Here is a 21,812-nt window from a genome sequence, read left to right as displayed (position 1 = left end):
GCGGGGATGGTGAGTTTAGTATCTGGGGCCAAAGAAGACCATTTAGAAAAATCACTACCACGCTGTCATCTGGCAGACCAGTAGAAACGAGACAGGAAAATCAAGACTGGATTACAAAGTAGGTTTGAGTGTTGCAATGCTGGGATGGAAGAAGATGGATTATGACAGGGAGACAATGGGGTGAACAAAGACAGGTGAAGAATCAGAAAAATGCCAACCAAAACAGAACGTAGAGGCTGTGCATAAAGTGAGTTAGAGAGGAAATAGGAACCATTTATTTGATAATTACGTATTGGCAGCTACCTGCTACGCAATAGCAATAGGCTTAGAATAACGTATATGCTTCCTACCTCACAGACTTAACTTTCTAGTGAAAGATGCAGTAGATAAATACATTAAAAACCATAGGCAAGAGATGTGAATTGAGATCAATGCTATTAACCCTTATCAGTTGTTTTATTAGAAGCGGGACTGTGGGAGGACACTGATCCCATTGAAAGATGCCTCCCCAAAGCCTTTTCTCCAAGATCATCACACTGTGGGCTAGGGCTGCAAAGATGAAGTAAAGGTGGATTGGTGCTTAGGAGACTGGGATACAGGTAAGAATTAAAGATGGGGGCTTGGTAGGAGTACCAGTCAGGAGAGTGCTTGCTATGAAAGCATGAAGACCTGAGTTCAGATTCCTAGCACCCACATAAACGCCAGGTGTAGTGGTGCGTGTGCCTGGAATCCCTGATCTGGGAGACAGAGAGAGGAGGCTTGCTAGGTTTTTTGTTTTGTTTTGTTTTGTTTTTTCCTCTTTGCCAATTAGTTTAGCAAAATCAGCAAGGTCTATGTTGAGTGAGCATTTCTGTCTCAAAATTAAGGTGGAGAGCAACAGTGGAAAACATACAACATTGACCTCTGAGCTCCACACGTAAACACAGTTACACTATTTCTTTCACACAGAAATAAAAAAAAGGAATCAGTGTGGGGACACGAACGTTAATTCAGTACTGTGGTCACAACCTGAGATTTTCAGTGATGCCCCAGTAGAAGTGGCACTTAAGAAAAGTCCAAGTTTAAGAAGAGGAGAGATTATCCCCGGTAGAGGAAATAGTCTTGCCATGACTCAGGGAAGAGACTGGAATGTTTAAAGATGGACCAGGAAGCCTGTGTTTCTGGAGCACTCTAGGAACAGAGCACTGTTCTAGGTCTACTAGATGAAGACACCCATGTGAGGGTGTGGTCTTAAAGTCTTGACCATCCCCAGACTTAGTGTCAAATGTTCGGGGAATTCCACGTGAAACAAAGCAAGTAACGAATCCCTACGCTTCACCATTCAGCCTGGGGAATGTGTTACTGAGTAGCAGCCACCATGACTGGATTTGAGTATAAGCGGTGTTAGCTTATATGTTCATTGATCTCTTATGCCCTTAGACTGTGTTATTTCCTTTTTACTGTTTTCATTTTGAGCTAAAATGTGACATCTTCTCTCTTTAAAATTTGCTTCTTTGTGTGAGTCTCAGCAACAGCAGAAAAATGTGAAAGGCATCTCCACACCAGTTAAAAAGACCCAAATTACCTTGTTTTCTCAGAGGAGAGGAAAAATGCTATGAGACACAATATGTTCTAGGTCCCCTAAGCTTCCCAGCCACATGGGAAGATGCAGACAGCTTACTCATCTTCTGATTTACTATTAAATATAGCTGTTGGAATGTAAGAAAGCGAAGTTCATGAAGACACTATTTTTAGATTTGTATTTATCATCTGTTATAACTGGGACTTGGGATTTATAAGTTAATTTAATATGCTGTTTAATGGAGTGTTACTAAGTCATAACTTACAAAATTCTCATTTTTCCCTAACGGTTGGGAAATAGAACATTAGAGCATTCTGGATCTTCAAAAATTGCTACACTCTACAGCTATGGTTCTCAAATGGAGCAAACGTAAACTCTAGGGGACATTTGTCAATGCCCTCAAACACTTTTTGGTTGTTGGGGGCCATACATTTAGTACGTGTGGTCCAGGGGTCCAGCTAAGCATTCCGAGACACACAGAATAGTTGCTGCTACCAAGAGTCATCTGTCCCGATGTTAACAGTTCTGAGTTTGGGGAATTCTGCTTGGCAGGGGCCACGTTAAAAAATCTAATTAGAATTTAGCAAAACTCAATTACAGAAGATGATGACAATGGCCTCCCTATTACACGATAATTCTGCACGTTATAGGGTTTTATGTCTTTATGAATTCTAGTTGGCACGGTATTGGTGAAGTCTAGACACGTTGGCATAAGACGATGCCACGTGGCTGGATGGATAGAGGGATCATTTGGTGGCCCTGTTACCTGAGGAGGCTCATTCTCTTTGATGTTGTAACAGCCATTTCCGTTATAGTGCCTACTCATTTCTTTCTTTGGAGAGGGTTGTTTGCTGCCCCATCACAATAGAAGTGAAATCTAGCCTGGTCTCTGCTGATGGCTTTCTCATCTACTCCAAGTATGTCAGAGGCATGGCTTGGATGGGAACTGCTGTTGGCACAGCTGTTGCCACAATATCCTGCTGATTTTATTTTAGGTTACTAGGAGAACCTACGATGAAGGTTAAATTTTTTTCCTCTTATTTGGATAGTTTATTTCTCAGAAGTATCTGAGAACATGAAGAGAAACATACTTGCTTTTGAGTAGAAAACTGGAGGAATCGGTTTATTACTCAGTGAGCTAAATATTTATTGAGGGCTCTTGTTCTCATTCAGGCTAAAGCAGTAAATAAGATAGAGAAGGTTTTATGATGTTGTTCATGAAGTTATTTGGAAAATAATAAAAGTTTAAAGTATGTGACTGAAATGAATTTCTATCTATAGTAATGTCAAGGACACATTTGATGCATAGTATTTACAGCCACAAAGACGTCATAGAAACTGCCTGTTGCGTGGCCCTGATGTTACCCAACTATCCACATTTTCAGTTAGATGATTAAGGAGCTTATCATTGGGAAGTGGGTTTATGCGGCCTACGATACCCTCTTTATTAAGCACACACTGAACGATTCATATGTGGTATGCTTTTCTGGGAACATGGGGCCATAAATGTAGACTAGGGATAGTCTCTGTTCCATGTGATTTTGGAGAAGGAGGTTGGGTGAGGGGAGGCAAGTGGGAGGAGAGAGTTGAAGTGCAGTGGCCAGGAGGGGTGGGACTCCCATGTTGGAGGAGGAGCTGTGGATAGAAGGACCTGCCTCTTAAAGGCCACGATGACCACTTACTTGGTCTTTGCCTACATTTTTTAACCCTTTCTGTGAGAAACATTTACTTCCATGCCTTGTTGATTAATTAGCCTTGGAAAGGGCAAGGTAAACAAAAGCTTAATTTATGTTCATTTAGCAACCTCTGAGTGTGCAGGGAAATGAATTATCTGAGTGCAAAACCAGGGCATTGATTTTTGTCCGTTAACACTAACAAGCAAACTCCTAGGACTGTGTCTCCCAATAGACTAACATCAAATAAACAATGAAAATTCTTGAGTTTCAGTAGTTTCCAGCTTCTATGCCCAAGTATAATCTTAATTTAATTTAAAGTGTTTTGGGTCCTGGAAGGCAGTAATAAAATTGACCAGAACAAACTGCCGAGTAAAGGAAAAACACCACTAATCAGGCATTTTATCTCAACGTGTCTAAAATAGAACGTGTTATTTCTCACTTTCTTCTTTCCCTCTGCCCAGGGCTCTTGCCTTTATGGTGCCTCCTGTAGATTTCCTTCTTCAGTGCATAGCTCCTCTATGTTATTATCAGAGTGAACCATGGAAACCACATGTGTGAAGAGAATAAAAATATTAGCAGGTAACATTTAATTGAGTATTTATCACTTATTCTGCATTCTCCTAAGCCTTTAATTTGCAATAAACCTTTCAATTTCCAGAAGAGTGTGATATAGAATTGCTATTATCTTTCATTTAAAGGCAAAAAAAAAAAACTATAAAAAAGTTGTTGTTCTAGATAACAGGCAGTATGTGCTAGCACCAGGTTCCATCCTCAGATAGTCAGGACAGAGCTTATATTCAGTGAGAGCAGCATGAGCAGCCAGGCTCCAGGTTAAACCTTCACTAGCTTCTCAGAGCCTATCACAAAATTAAAATTACACTTATCACGTAGGGTTTTGATTCATTCTTGAAAACCTATTGCTAAATCAAAAGCTAAGTATTAAAAATAAAATTTCTTTAATTCTAACAAGAAAAGTGATAGTGGGATTCCATCTGTTTTTAAGATACTTAAACAGTTTTCATAGATAGAAAAAGAAAGCAATTTAATGATGGAAATAGGTCTGTATAACTAAAAAGCAACAACTTTAAATGAAAGAAACCCAGTTTCTGCATACAGTGAAAGAGGAAAAGGGACCCAGGAGAAGCAGCCTGACGTGGTATAATGAGACCTTTCTTTAAAAGAAAGAAACCTCTCCCTGTTGCAGTTTGTGCCAATTTTTTTAAGCCTGTTTGAGCTCATGAGAGTCTTGTATTCAAACTTCATTTTCTAACTGACGGTACACCATTAGGTAAAACAGAGGCTGTGCTCCCATCTGACTTGTGAGCTTGACTCGCACGTACTGTCTGACTTCATGAAGACTCTGCAGTGTGCAAACCGCAGGCTGGTGTGTTCTCCTCATTCCAGTCTGAGATGCTTAGGCGCATCCCAACAGGCTCTCAGTTCAAATGCACAAGACGCTTCCTGTCTGAAGCCTGTCCAGTCAAGAACAGTGGTGACTGTGACTTTTTGAAAAATAGCATCAACATTGTCATGTTATTCAGTGTCTTTTTTTTTTAATATTCTTTTTGTTAGGGGATTAATGTTGAACAGAAAAAAAAAAAAAGATTCACCCCACACTGGCACAGCATTTCCAAAACAGTAAGGGTGATAGTTATCAGCGGAATATTTAGCATGAAGTCAGCTTCTGCTCAGCGTCTGAAGTCCTCCAGGGCTCTGTCTCTGTGTGGCCCTGCTTTCGCCGTCCTTCCTTCCTTGCACACACTTTCCCATTGTTCACACACATGCATCGTAACCTAGCATTCTTTCTTTTCTACCTCTATTCCTTCTGCACAGACTCCGTCCCTCCCGGCTCCTCCTGTCCCCTCCCCTCCCCTCTCCACAGTGCACAGGCAGTCAGTTTTTATACAACAGAAAGGCTTAAGCCTTTGAAAGCCTCAGTTTTCCCAGCCTGTCTAACTCTCCCCTACAAGAAAATACGTCTTCCCTTTGTCTTGGAGAGAGACACCATTCCTATCTTACAAGGCTGTTTGACATGTAAATATTCAGGAACACCTAATTTGAAAAGAAATATCAAATAATGTGTTGGAAAGTAGAAAAATAGGAGAGATTCATGGGTAAGTACTTTCCAACACTTCTCGCATTTGGTATATTTTATTAAAATTATTCATGTAAAAGTCTGGGTGACCGGTCTGCTTACAGCAGACACATAATGATTTTCATGTTTATATTCCTACTATCTCTCCATCATGGTGTTTATCTCGGAGGAGAGAATCAATACATATGTATGATGATTGCATGCATACCTAAGCAACTACCTTTAAGATACAGTGAACATGGAGGCTACACCAAACATGCTTCTACAGCCCAAGCGAGCCTGATTATTACCATGTACTCCCAGAATGGCTTTGAACTTGTGATCCTGAGGCATGAGCCATCGTTTGTGGCTCCACCGCTGAGTTTTAAAACTGTTGGTTCCTCCCAGACAAGCAGCTTGTTTTGTATGATCCATACTGTAGTATTTAATATTGACGTCATTGCTTGCCAGTGTCAAGCTCTGAGTTAAACTCTACACAAACAATACTTCACTATACCTTGCGAGACCTAGTTATCCATGGCCAAGAGAAATGAAGACTCAGAAAGTCTGAAGAGAGAATTACACAGAATTTGAAGTAATTTATCTGTTAAGTTATTCAGGTGAGCAGTGGTGGAAATCAGGCTTAAGTCTATTGAATGTGATGCTCGAAATTCCCCTTTAATGGTTTAACGAGGGCAGCTTTTTACAGGAAAATGCACGGCAAAAATCTGTGTGAGCAATATGAAGCTCTATAAACGCACACTCTGACTTCACGACCAGACTGGACGAGAACACGTACAAACCCTGTCAGCACGACCCAGCATGCATCCAGGGAGCGGTTTTGCTTTAGTGATGAAGTCTGCCTTGCAAAGGAGCCCCTTTGGTGAAGGTGAGATGAGGTCAGTGTGCGTGGGCATGCTGGGGACAGAACCATGATGACGTCACAATGCTTGTGCACACTGGGGTCAGGAACCCATGAAGAGTAATTCCAGTGCACCTTGGGAGTGAGCAGGGACAGCCCCTGGAGCAGATTATCTAAAGGTCTCACAGGGTTCCCTGACTGGAAGGACAGTCTGGGAGAGTTTACGTGGTCAGCCTTCTGCTGTGGTGGCATTTAGGAAGCCAGGTTTCCCGTGAACAACCTGATTGTTTCCCATGACTCAGATCCTGATACACCTAGAAAAAAAGACATTAAATTTAAGTTTTAATTAAAATTCTTAATGCTTTGGATGTGAGACCCTACATTTTCTATGCACACTGGGCATTTTGAAGTATGTAGCTAGTGCTGGCTGGCATCTAGGTTAACTGTCTGTGGCAACCTGTTTGGTGATGGAAAGAGGGAGTGATTTTGCCATATATGGTATGATTCTGGCAAAAAACAAAACAAAACTTATGTTCCTGCCTGAGTTCTTCTATACAATCCTGAGGCTCATCTGAGGCACATTGATTATAGAATACTAGACGGTCTTAACAGAAAAAAAAAAGTATAGATTATGTATAGGAATTTCCAGGTTTTAAAGCTGTTAGACCAATTTTCATCACTTTCACTGGTTTGATGGTTTGCTTTAGATCAATTGAACCACCATCTTTTATAATAAGAAGCAAATCAATTAAATGAGAAACAACGTTTCCTTTTTAACAGGAATCAATGCCATTTCCAGTTTGATGTATAAATTACATTTCTATTATTTTAGTAAATGTGAAATGCACGTTGTGATTTTGGTTTTTTATACACACACAGCATCAATATTCGTTGCACCTTGAGGCTGGGTAGTAAGCACATCTCAGGGTTATTGCCAACAGTTTAGTTTTTTATTTCTTCAGTAATATTTGTTAGCTCCTTTCTCTTTATTTAGAAACATTACATAATCTGTGTTCACACTTATTCACATATGATTCTAGAAAATACATATGTGAGCCTGAACTCATTTCTTGTAGATATTTCTTCTGATATTTATATCAGAAGATACAATCAAAATGATATTTATATCATCTCTGTGATTTTTGCTCCCCCCAAACTGAGTATTCTACTATACAGGGGATTGATAAAACACACTGATTTTTTCAGTTATATCTTCAAAACATCTTGTCTTAATTTTTAATTTTTCCAAATGTTACATTAGTTGACTATTGAGTTTAAATGTTAGTTTGAAAACAGGAGAATCTTGGAAGTTCCCTAACTGCCAATTGGGCAGAGATGCATGTTGTACTGCATCTCGGACAGCAGAGGGCGCCCAAGTTCACGAACAAGTTTCAGGAGATGTTTTGATGCCTGAACTAGAAATTCAATGTGAAAAGTGATTTTGAGGGTGTGGGATGAGAGAGATCAGGCTATGTAAGAAGGGGAAGAAGTGAGGGATAGAGGAAGGAAGAAAAAGAAAACACACACACACAGACACACACAGAGACAGAGAGATACACAGAGAGAGAGACTAAGACACACAAAGACACACACACACACACACAGAGAGAGAAAGACTAAGATAAAAAGACTGAGACACAGAGAGAGATTGACCCACAGACCCACAGACACAAAGACAGAGTCAGAGAGACAGAGAGACTGAGACACACAAAGAGACAGACAGATAGACACACAGAGACAGAGGCAGAGAGAGACAGAGAGACGGAGACACACACAGACAGACACACAAAGATAGAGACAGAGAGAGACGGAGAGCCTGAGACATACACCTAGGCACACACACACACACACACACACACACACAGGCAGAGAGAGAGAGAGACAGAGAGGTAGGGTTAATGGAAAGCAGAGACAGCAGGAGAGGTTAGTAATTCCTCCTTTAAGAGACACTGGAAATGGGGAAGATTCAGTGCCCTACGGAAGGGAGAGGACAGAACTGATGCAGAGAAGCATTTGACTTTCAGATCTCAGGAAGGTACTTCAGCGCGAAATACATAAAACACATATCTTTTCCCCACTTCTCCAGTTCTTTCGTTAAAGCTCCTCAGACTGAATCCTTATATATATATGTCCATTTATGGTGATTTTTGCATTTAGGGCAATTACCCAGCAAAAGCCATTTTCACTCCCTTCTGCAGGTCCATTGCCACATAGGCCCACACTCTGTGTATATCTCTGTGTGTGAAGTAGAAAAATATTTCAGTAGAGGTGAGTATTTACTCCCAGATCAATCAGTGACTCCATTAACTGTTTGAAGACTGGCTTTGGAACTTTCAGTGCTCTATGGTGTGTGTGTGTGTGGTGCAAGTGCAGGTGATGCATGTGATGCATGTGTGTGCATGTGTGTGGTGGATGTGTATGTGCATGCACATATATGTGTGTATGTGTATGCGTGTGTATATGTGCATGTGTGTACATGTGTGAGCATTTGTGTATGTGTGTGCAAGAGTGTGTACATGTGTGTGTGTATATGTGCATGCATGCACGCACGCACACAGAGAGAGTCAAAATTGTCTTTTGTCCTCCATGTACTTCGATGCACCGGTGTAAATAATCGTGTTTGGCAAACCAGGAAATATTAGGCAACTGAGTGCTAAGCGGGAGGTCAGTGCGTACAGAGCGAACATCACAAGGTTGCTCAGAAAAGAGTGACAGATAAAAATTCTTGAGGTTGGAAAAACCTAGAAAGGCTTTAAGCATAAAACGGGCTTAATATGGCTGGCTTCAAGCACTAGAAAAGGAAAGGAGGAAGGAGGAAGGAGAAAGGGCCCTTCTGAATGGAGAAGCTTGAGGCAGGTGGGGAGCAGGCTGGTTTGGTATTTGCCGCATGAAATTACTCACAAGCGGTGCCAGTTCCGTGTAAGCCATGTGAATGGTGCCCATGGATGCGCCCAGCGCTCTGGAAAATGGTCCTAACCTTTGTGCTCTGCAGCTCTCTTTTGTTCTGTTGCGGGACCCGAGGAGAAGCATTGATCACAGTGGTACAAGTTTGACAGATTGGGAAGTAGCTGTGTGACCTTGGATAAACTCACCAACCTCTTTATCCCTTGTTTTCCTCTCCTACAAAATGTCATTATAACATTAGTCCTGAGAGCAAGAACTTGTGATGGTTAAATGAGACAAAATGGCACAGACTTCAGAGTGTCCAGGGCCCCCTGAGCCCAGAATGGTGACTTATTCCTGAAAAGTGGGGTGCCGTAAACATAGAGCAGACACTTTCCATCTTCAAGGGCAGAAACGTACTATTAGGTTATCAGTTGTGAAAGTCTCTGGTCTCATTTGGACCTCTGTCCATTAGGGAAGGACGCTGCGGCTGGTCACGCGGCCTGTGCTGACCTCAAGGCCCACTATTGACAAATCAGACTGCGTTCTCTCCCTTCTCTCAGCAGGAGATTATGGTGATGCTTATTCCCAAAGTGATGTTGGCTTGTGTTCCAAGCACCCAGGACATTTTGGCTGCTTTGGACCATGGACAGAATATAAGCTCCAAAGCCATGGCATCATAACTGCCCTTGTCAGTTTCTTTCACCTAGATGCCTGACTTCCACTCTTGTTTCAAATGACTGACTAGGTTAATGGCCGAATGAAGAAAGGGTTTTGAACATCATCCTGTAGTTTCTTTCAGATGTGTTGGCAGTCCTGTCTTTATCATAGGTAAACCAGGTTATCTGAGGTGATGTCTAATTAAATATCTTCCCTGGTGACCTGTCATGACCGTAAGATGAAAGTTAACTGTATTTTAGACTGGTCTACAAAAACAAAACAAAACAAAACAACAACAACAAAAACCCCCAAAAACCAACACAAGATGAAACAACAAATCAGCCTCTCACACTCATATGACTCTCATCGCCATTTCTTTCAATTGAGTATCCCTCCAGTTACTGCCTGGACTGATTAGTGTGTTGACACAAAATATGGGAAGGGAGAACCTCAGCTGAAGAAATGCCTCCTCCAGTCTGTGGGGCATTTCCTTGATTAATGATTGATGTGGGAGGGTCCTGATCACTGTGTCTGGTGCTGCTGCTGGCCGGTGCTCAAGGGATGTATAAGAAAGCAGGCTGAGCAAGCTATGGAAACAGTCCATCAGGCAGCATTTCTCCATGGTCTCTGCTTCCATTCCTAACTTACCTCACCTCCGTGATGCGTGTGGTGTGGACATATAAGTCCCTTTTCTTCTTAAGTTCTTTTTTCCTTAAGTTTATTTATTTATTCACTTTACATCCTGACCGCAGCCTCCCCCCTCCTTTCCTCCTGGTCCCACACTCCCAACATCTCCCCCTCCTCTTCTTCTCAGAAAAGGGGAGCTCCCCCCACCCCAGCACATGAAGTCACATCAGGACTGAGTAAATCCTCTTCCACTGAGGCCAGGAAAGGCAGTCCTACTAAGGGGAAGTGATCAAAAGCAGGCAACAGATTCCATGTCAGAGACAGAGCCCCCACTTCACTTGCTAGAGGACCCCCAGGAAGACCAAGCTGCTGCCTATCACTTGCATATGCGTAGGGCATCTAGGTCCAGCCCATGCATGCTCTTTGGTTGGTGCTTCAGTCTCTGTGAGCCCCTGTGGGCTTAGGTTAATTGACTCTGTTGGTTCTGGAGTTCTTGCCCCCTCTGGGTCCTTTTATCCCCTCCCCCCACTTCCACAAGGCTCTCCGTGCTCCACCCTATGTTTGGCTGTGAGTCCCTGCATCTGTTTTGATCTGCTGCTGGGTGGAGCCTCTCAGAAAACAGTTATGCTAGGTTCCTGTCTGCAAGCGTAGTAGAGTATCATTAATATTGTCAGGGGTTGGCTCTCTACTGTAGGATAGGTCTCTGGTTTGGCCAGTAATTGCTTGGCCATTCCCTCAATCTCTGCTCCCCCTTTATCTCTGCACTTTTTAGAAATTTTTTTTATTTTAATTTTTATTAATTACACTTTATTCACGTTGTATCCCCCCTTTAATCCCTCCCTCCTCTCCTCCCAATCCTACCTTCCCTCCCTCTTCTTTATGCATGCCCCTCCCAAAGTCCACTGATAGGGGAGGGCCCCCTCTCCTTCCTTCTGATCCTAGTCTATCAGATCTCATCAGGAGTGGCTGTATTGTCATCTTCTGTGGCCTGGTAAGGCTGCTCTCCCCTCAGGGGGAGGTGATCAAAGAGCAGGCCAATCAGTCATGTCAGAGGCAGTCCCTGTTCCCATTACTATGGAACCCACTTGGACACTGAACTGCCATGGGCTACATCTGTGCAGGGGTTCGAGGTTATCTCCATGCCTGGTACTTGGTTGGAGTATGAGTCTCAGGAAAGACCCCTGTGCTCAGAATTTTTTGTTCTGTTGCTCTCCTTGTGCACACTGCCCAACAGTTGGCCATGTCTCACTCTGCACTTTTTTGTAGGCAGGGAAAATTTTGGGTCGAAGATTTTGTGAGTTGGTGTCCCCTTCCCTCCACTAAAAGTCCTTCCTGGCTAGAAAATGGCTTCTGCAATTCCCATCAAAATTCCAACATGGTTCTTTACAGACCTTGAAAGAGCAACTATCAATTTCATATGGAAAAATAAAAGACCCAGAACAGCTAAAATAATTCTGTGCAATAAAAGATCTTCTCAAGGTATCATTATCCCTGATTTCAAGCTGTGCTACAGAGCAGTAGTAAAAACAAACAAACAAACCCAAAAAACCGCATGGAATTAGCATGGAAACATTCAATGGAATTGTCTGTTGATCAACGGAATTGAATGGAAGACCCAGAAATAAACCCTCACACCTATGGTCACTTGATTTTCAACAAACAAGCCAAGACCATACAATGGAAAAAAGCACCATCGTCAACAAATGGTGTTGGTCTGGGTCTAACTGGATGCCTGCACGTAGAAGAATGCAAATAGATCCATATTTAACACCCTGCACAAAACTCAAGTTCAAGTGGATTAAGGACCTTAACATAAAACCAGATACGTTAAATCTGTTAGAAGAAAAAGTGGAGAAAAGTCTGGAACTCATTGGCATTGGAGACAACTTCCTGAACAGAACACCAACAGCATAGGCTCTGAGATCAACAATTAATAAATGCGACCTCAGGAAAATGAAAAGCTTCTGTACGGCAAAGGACACTGTTAATCAATCAATCAATCAAACAAACAAACAAATAAAAAACAGCCTACAGATTGGGAAAAGACCTTTAGCAACCCCACATCAGACAGTGGGCTTAAGTTGATTTTTGACTAGTGCTTTATCAGAGCAAACAAAAATCAAACTGGAAGAGCAACACATAGGGATTAGTATGGGCCTTGGATTTGATCTGAGCTCCTTTGACTACTAGTGAAATCATTTTCCTCTGATGTTTTTATGGCACCATATTTTCTTCCATAATCATCTTGAAAGGTTTGTAATTATGTTCACTTCCCGGTGAAGGATAAAACCTTTCTAAATTTCTCATCTTGGTGTTTTTAGGCTTACGCGATCAGGGAGGAGCCACTCTAGAAGAAACCAGGGCTCATGGTGGTGGAACTGAAAGAGGGAGAGGAGAGCTAGTGAGGGGTGGCGTTTACACCGGCTGTTCATGAAACTCCTCCTGCACCCATTGGCAGTGCGATCCTGGACGAAATATGACAGAGCAGCAGGTGGGCTGAGCAGAGCCACCAAGAGTAGAGAAAACAGACCAAGTGGGGATCCTGGAGGCAGAAGGCCTCAGCGGGCGTTGAAACACCGTAGTTTTCTGTAGAGCCCACACTTGCGTTAGCTGCCCACCGCGCCTGCCTACGCTGGGGCAGTGTCTGGCCGTGCGCCCTGTAAGGAGGCTTTGAGAAGGGGGCTCCTTATTTTCTCTTCCCAGCTCTTGGAGAAAATTATTTACCTAATATTATAACACATTCCATCCTCTGCCTTGCCGTCTCTCACAGCATGCTAGGGAATGGATTTTACTTAATGACTTTTTTACCAGTGCAGGCTATTTCTAAACTAAATTTCCTGTATCATCAAATTATTAAATGGGTTCTTTAAAAAGAAAACCAAAAATGCCTATTTAATGAGACCATTGAAATGCATGTGCTTAGTAATCACTAACAGAACCGCAATATTTTTGGCTGCTTCTGTTGTGTAACGCTGTACTCAATTGCATTTTTAGATTTCTGGCTATACTGCAGATCAAAGTTTGCTCTGTAATGCTGTATTTGGTTGCGTTTTAAAATTACTGATTATACTGCAGTCCAGAGTTTTGCCCCGTGTAGCGTCTCGTGCAGTGCCTTACCAGAAGTAGATGTTTAATGGGTTTTTGTTAATGATTTCAAAGTCAAACCTCTTAACTTTTTGCGGAGATGAGAAGTCGTTGGAGGATGGGGCTAGCCCAGAGAAACAAGAGCTCCTCTGATGTACTGGGCATTTGACAATTCGTCCGCTTTAGGTGTGTCATTTCTTAATTACCTGTGCGGTAGAGATCAATGTAGCTTCATTTTAAAGTAGTATTCAAAGTGATTAATTCAAAATAGCTATTATAAAACTGAGGGTAAAACAAACTGAACTACAGAGGAATTCCAAACAGAAATTATGCAGCTGTATGGACAAGTGATTAGATCTGTCTGACACCCTGTTACTTCTCTGCCTGTTGCAGTTGATTAAATACATTCCTCAATATGACATGGTGGAGGTGCTGGGAGCATTCGGTGATAGGGAAATCACCTTCGTGCTTTCCCTCTTTTTAAAAACTTTTAAAAATTTATTACTTATTACAGTTTATTCACTTTGTAGCCTGGCTGTGGCCCCCTCCCTTGTCTCCTCCCAGTCCCACCCTCCTTCCCTTTTCTTCCCCTATGTTCTTCCTCTAGTCCACTGATAGGGGAGGTCCTTCTCCCCTTCCACCTGACTCTAGCCATCAGGAGTGGCTGAATTGTCTTTCTCTGTGGCCTGGCAAGGCTGCACACCCCAGAGGATGGTGATGAGAGAGCCAGCCACCGAGTTCATAAAATAACGATTCTTACTGTATTTTTAAAAAAAGATTTTATTTCATTTTTTTACTTTAAATTTTATAAAAAAGCTGCAAATAAAATGCACCAAAATTAATCATACTCTAAGACTTTAAATAGCCCGATGAATGTCTATACAATTAATTTTATTTTTATTTACCTAGTTTTATTTTACATATGTACCGGATGTATGTAAACATATCTCATGAATATGTGGAACCTCCAGAAGCCAGAGAGAACATTAGATTCCTTCCAGCTGTAGTTATAGGTGGCTGAGAGCCAGTGTGTAGGTCCTGGGAACTGAACCCAGATCCCGTGCAAGACCAGAAAGTGGTCTAACTGCTGGGCCATCTCACCAGTCTCCTGCTTTCAGTTTTGAAAATTGTGTGTGGTGGTGTGGTGTGGTGTGGTGTGGTTTGTGTGTGCATGTGTGTGAATGTGAATGCATCTAAAAGAGGATTTGATCCTCTGAAATGAGAGTTGCAGATGGCTGTGAGCTGTGGGGCTTGGGGATGAACTCCAGTCCTCTGCAAGAGCAGTACTGAGCCATCTCTGTAGCAATCTCTTACTGTATTTTATGACGTTAGCAACCTCACTTATTACTGTGCAAGATTTACTTCCATTTAGGAAAACAACACATAAATAATCAGATTTTCTTACAATTTATGGAGATTTCAGAATCATGCCATAGGTACACCCTGTAGCTAAAGTTCAAACTTAAAGAATAAATAGTTCATTAAATGTCTGGGAACACATGCACCAATAGCTTTTCTTTACAGTCTATCAATAAGCAACTCAAGATAGATCAAAGATTTAAGTATCAAAGGCAAAATTTTAAACATTTAATGCAAAACATAGGTAGATCTATTTTGGAGATAAAAGTAGGAAATATTTCTTGTGTAGAAAATACATTGATTATAAAATATGTGCATTTTAGCACATTATCATTAAAAACTTCAGTTCATCTAGAAAGCATCCTACCAAAATGAAAACTCCTAACACAACTACAAAACTGATTAAAGACTGATGTCAGCAATACAAAAATCATCCACAAATCAGTCTAGAAAATGAACACACTCATTTCACAGAAGAGACTGGTGTGGCCAGTGAAGGAAACACAAAGAAAGATTCAACATGATGAGCCATGTTCATTAGTGATCACAAAAAATCAGATACAGATGATAATGTCCCTTTGTTGTCTTATCTCGGCAAACACTTGTAAAGCCCAGTGCCATCACCTACTGGAGAGTATAGAGGCTCACTCTATGCTTGTTTCTGGTCAAAATGCAAGTTGGCACCATCATTTTAGAAGCCATTAAATATTTTGGGAAAAGCAGCTGCTCATATGTCTTAAGACTCAGAAATTCTGTTTCTAGGTATCCAACAACTCTCACATGTGTGCGACAGAGAGTCATGGAGGGGTTGGAAGGGAGAAAGGGAAAGGAGAAATGATGTAATTATAATTAAAAATATAAAAATATTTTAGAAATGGATAAATAACCATACTAAATGGGTCGTACATCACCAGTGATGAGAATGCTATGGACAAGAACAAGGCTTGTGGCTGACCCTGTGTTGTGTACTTCACACACACAGAGGAAAAGTGTTCTCCCAAACCGGGAAGGAAATTCAGCATTTGACTATATGGTAGGAGTTGGCATGGCAGTCTGTATTCTGTTTCTGCCTTTTTATTAATCTTCTAACGCGTTTTTAGATTGTGTTCTAGATGAAAAACATTTTAGAGCCAGTAAGACAATGACTCAGTGGGTAAAGGCCCCTGTGGCCTACACTTGAAACCTGAGGTCAGTCCCCAGGAAGGTGTCTGACTTTGCCCCCTTGATCTCCACATCCACACATTGTGCACACACGGACATATGCAAGGAAACACACTTGCTAAAAAAATCAGAAAATCTAGGTTTTATGTTTCTATCATATGAAATGGAAATATAGGAATAATTAATTTTGTTTCTGAATAAAACTATTTAACTTATTTTCTAAAGAAAAGGCCAGTGTTTGTAATATAAGAATATTGAAATCCCATAAAGTTATTTGAGGCATTTGAAGTGTTGAGCATTTAAAAGATAGGGCTAAAAACATCTCTTAGAAACTTGGAATCTTGGGCTAAATATTCTGGACCAGCAGTAGAATTTCAGATATAAACGTTGAACATTCAAAATGCACTTCCTAGAATGCACAGTGTTTGGTATTTTGAAAACAAAATCGGAAGCATTTTGTTCTAGAATAGCAAAACTAAACCTATTGTGAATTACTGCAAATGGAATACGACATAAATACAGTGGGGGTGGATACCAAACCCAAACAAACAGAAGAACTATCAGTAAACATCATCCCACAAAACAAATGAACAGCATTTAGGATTTGAATACACTAGTTTGTGACGGAACCTCGATACTCACATGTGTCCAGGCTTGTCAAGGCTGCTGTACCCAAATCCTACAGATTGGGTGAGCCTGGATGGCAAAGGTTTATTTTCCCCAATTCTGGAGGTTAGAAGCCACGGTTAAGGTGCTGGTAGATGTAAAACCGCCTTCTCTAACTTGCTGGTGGCTCCTTTCTCCCCGAGTCCTCAGTCTTTCATCTCTGAGTGCATCCTTTGCTCCCCCTTCCCCAAGGACAACAGTCCTAACGGATTAGAGAACTCTTTCTGAAAGTTCATTAGGCGTTCACTCTCACCACCTCACCTAGCTCCAAAGGCTTTAGGATATGTGGATCTAAGAGGAACTCTGAGGATCGTTTTCGTGACTGATTCTATGCAGGGGTCTTGCCTGCTGTTCCAGATGCAGCTGATCGTCTGTACCCCACAAACACGCAGGAGATAAGGACCCACAAACTAAAGGGGAATAGTGTTATACCCAGTTTATGGATGCTGCCATTCCCAGATCACAGTCATTTATACTATGCAATCAGTCATCTGGTTGCCGAGCAACCCAAGACAGGACAGCAGGTGTGTGATATTTCAGTGACACCAAAGTAGTAAGTGAGGTTTGGTGAAGATTCCTTGTGCCTTTGTCCAATTAGGCCATTTGCCTGTGACTGAAATTCATTGTTACAGGATGAATGATGATAGGTGACTGTGGCTAAGTGGAACAGGATAGGATTTTTTTTTTAATCTTTTGAGGTTTTCCCACACACACGATGTATCTTTATGAAACCCTCACTACCCCCAGCTCCCCTCCAGCCTCACATTGTGTCTGCTTCCAAACCTCCTGGCCTTGTTTTATCACTAATTAGTTTGCACTTTGAATGCACTGTGATATCATTCCCATCACACAGGTGTAAAAACATAAAAACATAAGAAGTGGTATTTTTGTATGCTTGGGTATGTGAGTATTTTGTATGCTTATTGTCTGAGATGTCTGTGCAGTTCTGCCAACAAGACCGAGAAGGACCGAGTTGTGCTACCGCTTGACCCGAGGCTGAAGGCTCCTGCGCTGTAAAATTCTCATCATAGCTTTTAAATATCCACACTGTTTGGAACACCGGCTTTTTGCAGAAGCGTTAGGGTGCTCTTGTATAGAAACTTGGGAAATGGGGACCAGGTGGGAAGAGTTCTACATGCGGAAGGCAAGGCAGTGTGTGGTCACTTTCAGCTCGACAATGTTGCAGTCAAGATGAAGCTTTACTTGCTTCTCTTGTGAATGCTGAAGAAAATAAGAAATAGCTACACTACAGATTAAGATTTACTTAAAGGAAGTCAATTTTGAATAAATATTTTAAAAGATAACCACTATATCTATTTTAGAAATTAGGCTTAGCCTAAATGACAAAAATCATATTTTATTTAATTTATAATGGGTCCAAACAATTTTTATTTATACGGGACTTATGAGTTAATATGTTGCCCAGTTAGGATCAATGACACATTAGAACAAAAATAACATTTCGAGAAATCACTGGGTGCTCTTATTGCAGTGGTTTGAACGAGAATGGCCCTTATCCATAAGCTTGTATGTCTGAATACCAGGACCCCAGCTGGTGAGGCCTTTTGGTCAAGGCTGGAGGCTGTGACCTTGTTTCAGGAGATGGATCACTGGGGCTGGGGTTTGAGCTTTCAAAAGCTGTGCGCCATTCCTAGTTTCTCAGGCTGCCTGTGGTTATAGGACCGAGCTCTCGGCTGGCTGCTCTGGCACCATGCCCGCCTGCCTGCTGCTGTGCTCCCTGCCATGACAGACACGGGCTCTCACGCTTCGAAATTGTAAGCCCCAAATTAAATTATTTCTTTTACAAATTGCCTTGGTTATGGTGGTTTATCACAGCAATAGAAAATTAATTAAGACAGAGTTACGAATTGTAGCAAGAAAAGCAACCTGGGCTATTTTGACAGCGCGTCTTTATGTACGTAGCCCGAGACTATCACCTGATGGCCAGTGTCACAAGCTTTTGGTCCGGCACATTGTCCCCTGTAATCGCTATCTGAACTTGAAGCTTGTACGTTGCTCTTCTGAAAAGTGGGACTATCATAGCTCCAGAGCTGGAAAGTGGGGAAGAGCACCTTCTTATAGAGGACTTGGGTTCATTTCCCAGGATCCACATGGATTTTCACAACTGAAAAAAATCTAGTTCCAGGGGAACTGATGCCCTATTCTGATGTCTTAGGGTTCCAGGCAAACACATGGTGCACATACATACATGTAAGCAAAATACTCATATATAAAATATGCCTAAAAAATGAAGAAAAAAACACACAAAAACACAAATCCAACAGCCTGATTGTGGGTTTTAATCCAATCATACAATTATTGGGTTGAGCAAGCAAACTCCTTTTATCACTGCTGAAGTTTTACTAATCGAGGTTTTTAATAGCTTGACCCGCGGCCTATAATGCTTTGTTCGGTTGGTTTAACAAAATATCTTTAGTTGCTGGGTCATTATGGACTTTTGAATTCCTTTACAACTTAATTTTCTTCTACACGTTAGAAAGAGTGCGTACATTATAAATGCCTTCATGTGAAAATGAATTACAAAGCCTGGTAAACAAACAGACAAACAAACAAGAACAGAGAGTGAACGTGAATGAGTTTTTTCTCCTTTGTGTATACGTATTTTGCAATCACGTGTCTGTGTGTGTACCAGGAACCTGCGTAGTGCCCCTAGAGGCCAGAAGAGGACATAGGATACCTGGGCTGGAAGTTCTAGATGGTTGTGGGCCACCATGTGGGTGCTGGGAGTAGAACCAGGTTCCATGGAAGGTCAGCCAGTGCTTTTCGCTGCTGGGCCATCTTTCCAGCCCCAAACCTTTGTCTTCTGTACCCTGGGAGCTGGAACGAAGAAAAGAGGCTCTCGGGTTAGATCCAGCACTTAGGTCTGTGTCCTAAGGGTGCAGGGCACTCAGCAGTAGGGCTTCTCTTCACCTCTTTACTGTTGCCAAGGGCAACAGTGGTACTCTATGTCGCCTGGGAGCCCCCGGGACTGTCCTGAGCAACCATTTGCAAGGAAGGTTTCTCATGAGACTTGGTACCGGCTTTTTGGTTAGTCTCTGCTAGTTGCAGGGAGACTAAGTGGCACCGCTTAAACACACGCACACACACACACACCCCCTCAGAATGCCAGGAAGTATGCTGTGAAGCCGTCTCTCCTAGGAATGTCTGTGTGAAGAACGGAACTATGTCAGCATGAATGGACGTGCTAACACGGAACTATGCCAGCATGAATGGACGTGCTAACATGGAAGGCGGGAAAGCTCACGGGCTCCACCTCCACACAGGAAGAACCACAGGCAGCTGGAGATTGCTGAGAGAACGGGAACTTGCTTCTCCCAGGGATGAGCTCCCACACTGCTGATCCAGCACAGTGTGGTCAGGCCTGAAGCCTCACAAGCAACAAACTGGACTCTGCAGGTTATATTTATATACCTGTGTGCACTTAGACATGTATTCATGTGTAACGATAACAACCAAAGGAAAAGAGGTTACTGACTTAAGAGGATGGGGCTGACAGGGAAAGGATGGGAGGAAGGAGATTTGGTAGGGGCTGGGTGAAGGAAATGGAAGGGGAGAGGTATGTGATTAGAGATTATATTCCCATTGATTTTAGCACCCTTTTCTGGCCTCCAGGGGATACCAGGCACTCATGTGGAGCACACCCACACCCCTCGTCTCCCACATACATGCATATGTATGTGCACACATACATACATGCAGGAATACACTTGTAACATATATACAAAATATTTTTTAAAAAGGTTCATCTTAGCTCATTTCTATTACAATTCTAAAAAAAAAAAAAATCTAATGCAAATTTAAACTTCAGGTGCCTAAACCAAAGAAAGCAAATTAAAATTAAGAAAACATGGCCTTAATAATCCTCCAGTATTCACAATTTCCTTTTTATTTTGACATAGAATTCTGTTTTTCCTCCCTTCTCACAGTTTTAATAATTCTCGATTCTTCCCCTTTGTTTATTTTGAAAATAAAATTATGTATCGTCTAAAGTTGAAAAGTAACCTGGTTTACTTCTAATCTTTATTACTTTTCTTCTCAGGGCCAGGCAGGGTGGGTTTTAGCAGGATCAGAATATGAAAGCAAAAAATCAATGTCTGAAGAACGGTAAGAAGGCAGGCTGCTCTCCCGGGCATTCAGCTTGACCTTTGTGGAAGGGTTGCTAGAGTGGCGGTGAAGAAAGGGCAGGGCTTTCTGGGCTCCTTCGAAGTCCAAGGGAAGCGGTGATGGGCGGACACTGAGCACTATTGCTGCAAGAGGGAGCTCACGTGGTCTCTCAGCGGCTGCTCTGGCTCCTGGCAGTGAAGCCACTTTAACTTTTAATTTGCTGAGAGGAAAGAGGCAGCTGTGGGCGCAGGGGGACCTTCGGGGCGAGCCTTCGGGAAGCAGCCTCTGTGGTCGCGTCAGCTGAAGGGAAGCGCGCTGCAGGGCTGCCTGCTGCCGTTCTGTGGGTTCGCGGCTCGCTGGCTGGGTGTCCTGTTAGCGCCTACTCGTCAGATTGGACACGCAGAAATTTAAGCTAGGAATTTGAAGCACCCTTTCCCTTTGCCTCCACGTTCTCAGACAGCAGAAGCCGGAAAACTTTTGAGATAGTACCAGAGCTCGGGACTCATGTGTTTTCATTAAGTCATTATGCTTTTCTCTATTTTTATCAAAACACTTAGCATGAACCAAGATTGTGCCTATTTTTCATCGGATACGAACAGACACTTCAAAAACCCAGTGTGGGAGCCGCCAAGGGCAGCATCCTCTGGATGGTTCTCTTTGATGTTGCCCTCTACCGGGCTCCTCAGAAAGCACCGCTCTGAGCCACCTTTCTGACTTGTGGGGGTTTTGTTTTATGTGGCTATTGATCGGTATTACACATCCCTCTTCATGCTAACATTAGATGATGCTTCATCAGGGCACTTAGCGGAAAATCATGGTGTTTAGGTGGCAAGTTCATTAAAGAGTTTGAACTACGTGTCTGGAATGCACCATCAGCCAGTTGCGTGTCCAGCTGTAGGACTTGGTGGGATTTTGGTAAGTTGGCTCACTTAGCTGTGCTGTGCATTTTGCACTTTGTTGGGTGACATGCATTATTTAGATGAGTGCATAACTCTCCCTTTTACTAAATATACTACATTTTTAATGGCTAATGATTGTATAGATAAATTCATACAAGGGAGCAGATTGTTTCCC

General features: G+C 42.2%; 1 protein-coding gene across 1 annotated transcript in view; it reads left to right on the top strand.

The window, feature by feature from the left end:
* The window catches only part of Tafa2 (TAFA chemokine like family member 2), a 490,204-nt gene that overhangs the window by 56,070 nt on the left and 412,322 nt on the right, over nucleotides 1–21,812 (top strand). The gene's annotated exons all lie outside the window — the stretch shown is intronic.

Source organism: Meriones unguiculatus, chromosome 17 (genome assembly GCF_030254825.1).
Source record: "Meriones unguiculatus strain TT.TT164.6M chromosome 17, Bangor_MerUng_6.1, whole genome shotgun sequence".
NCBI lineage: Eukaryota > Metazoa > Chordata > Mammalia > Rodentia > Muridae > Meriones > Meriones unguiculatus.
This window is presented reverse-complemented; position numbering and strand designations above follow the sequence as displayed.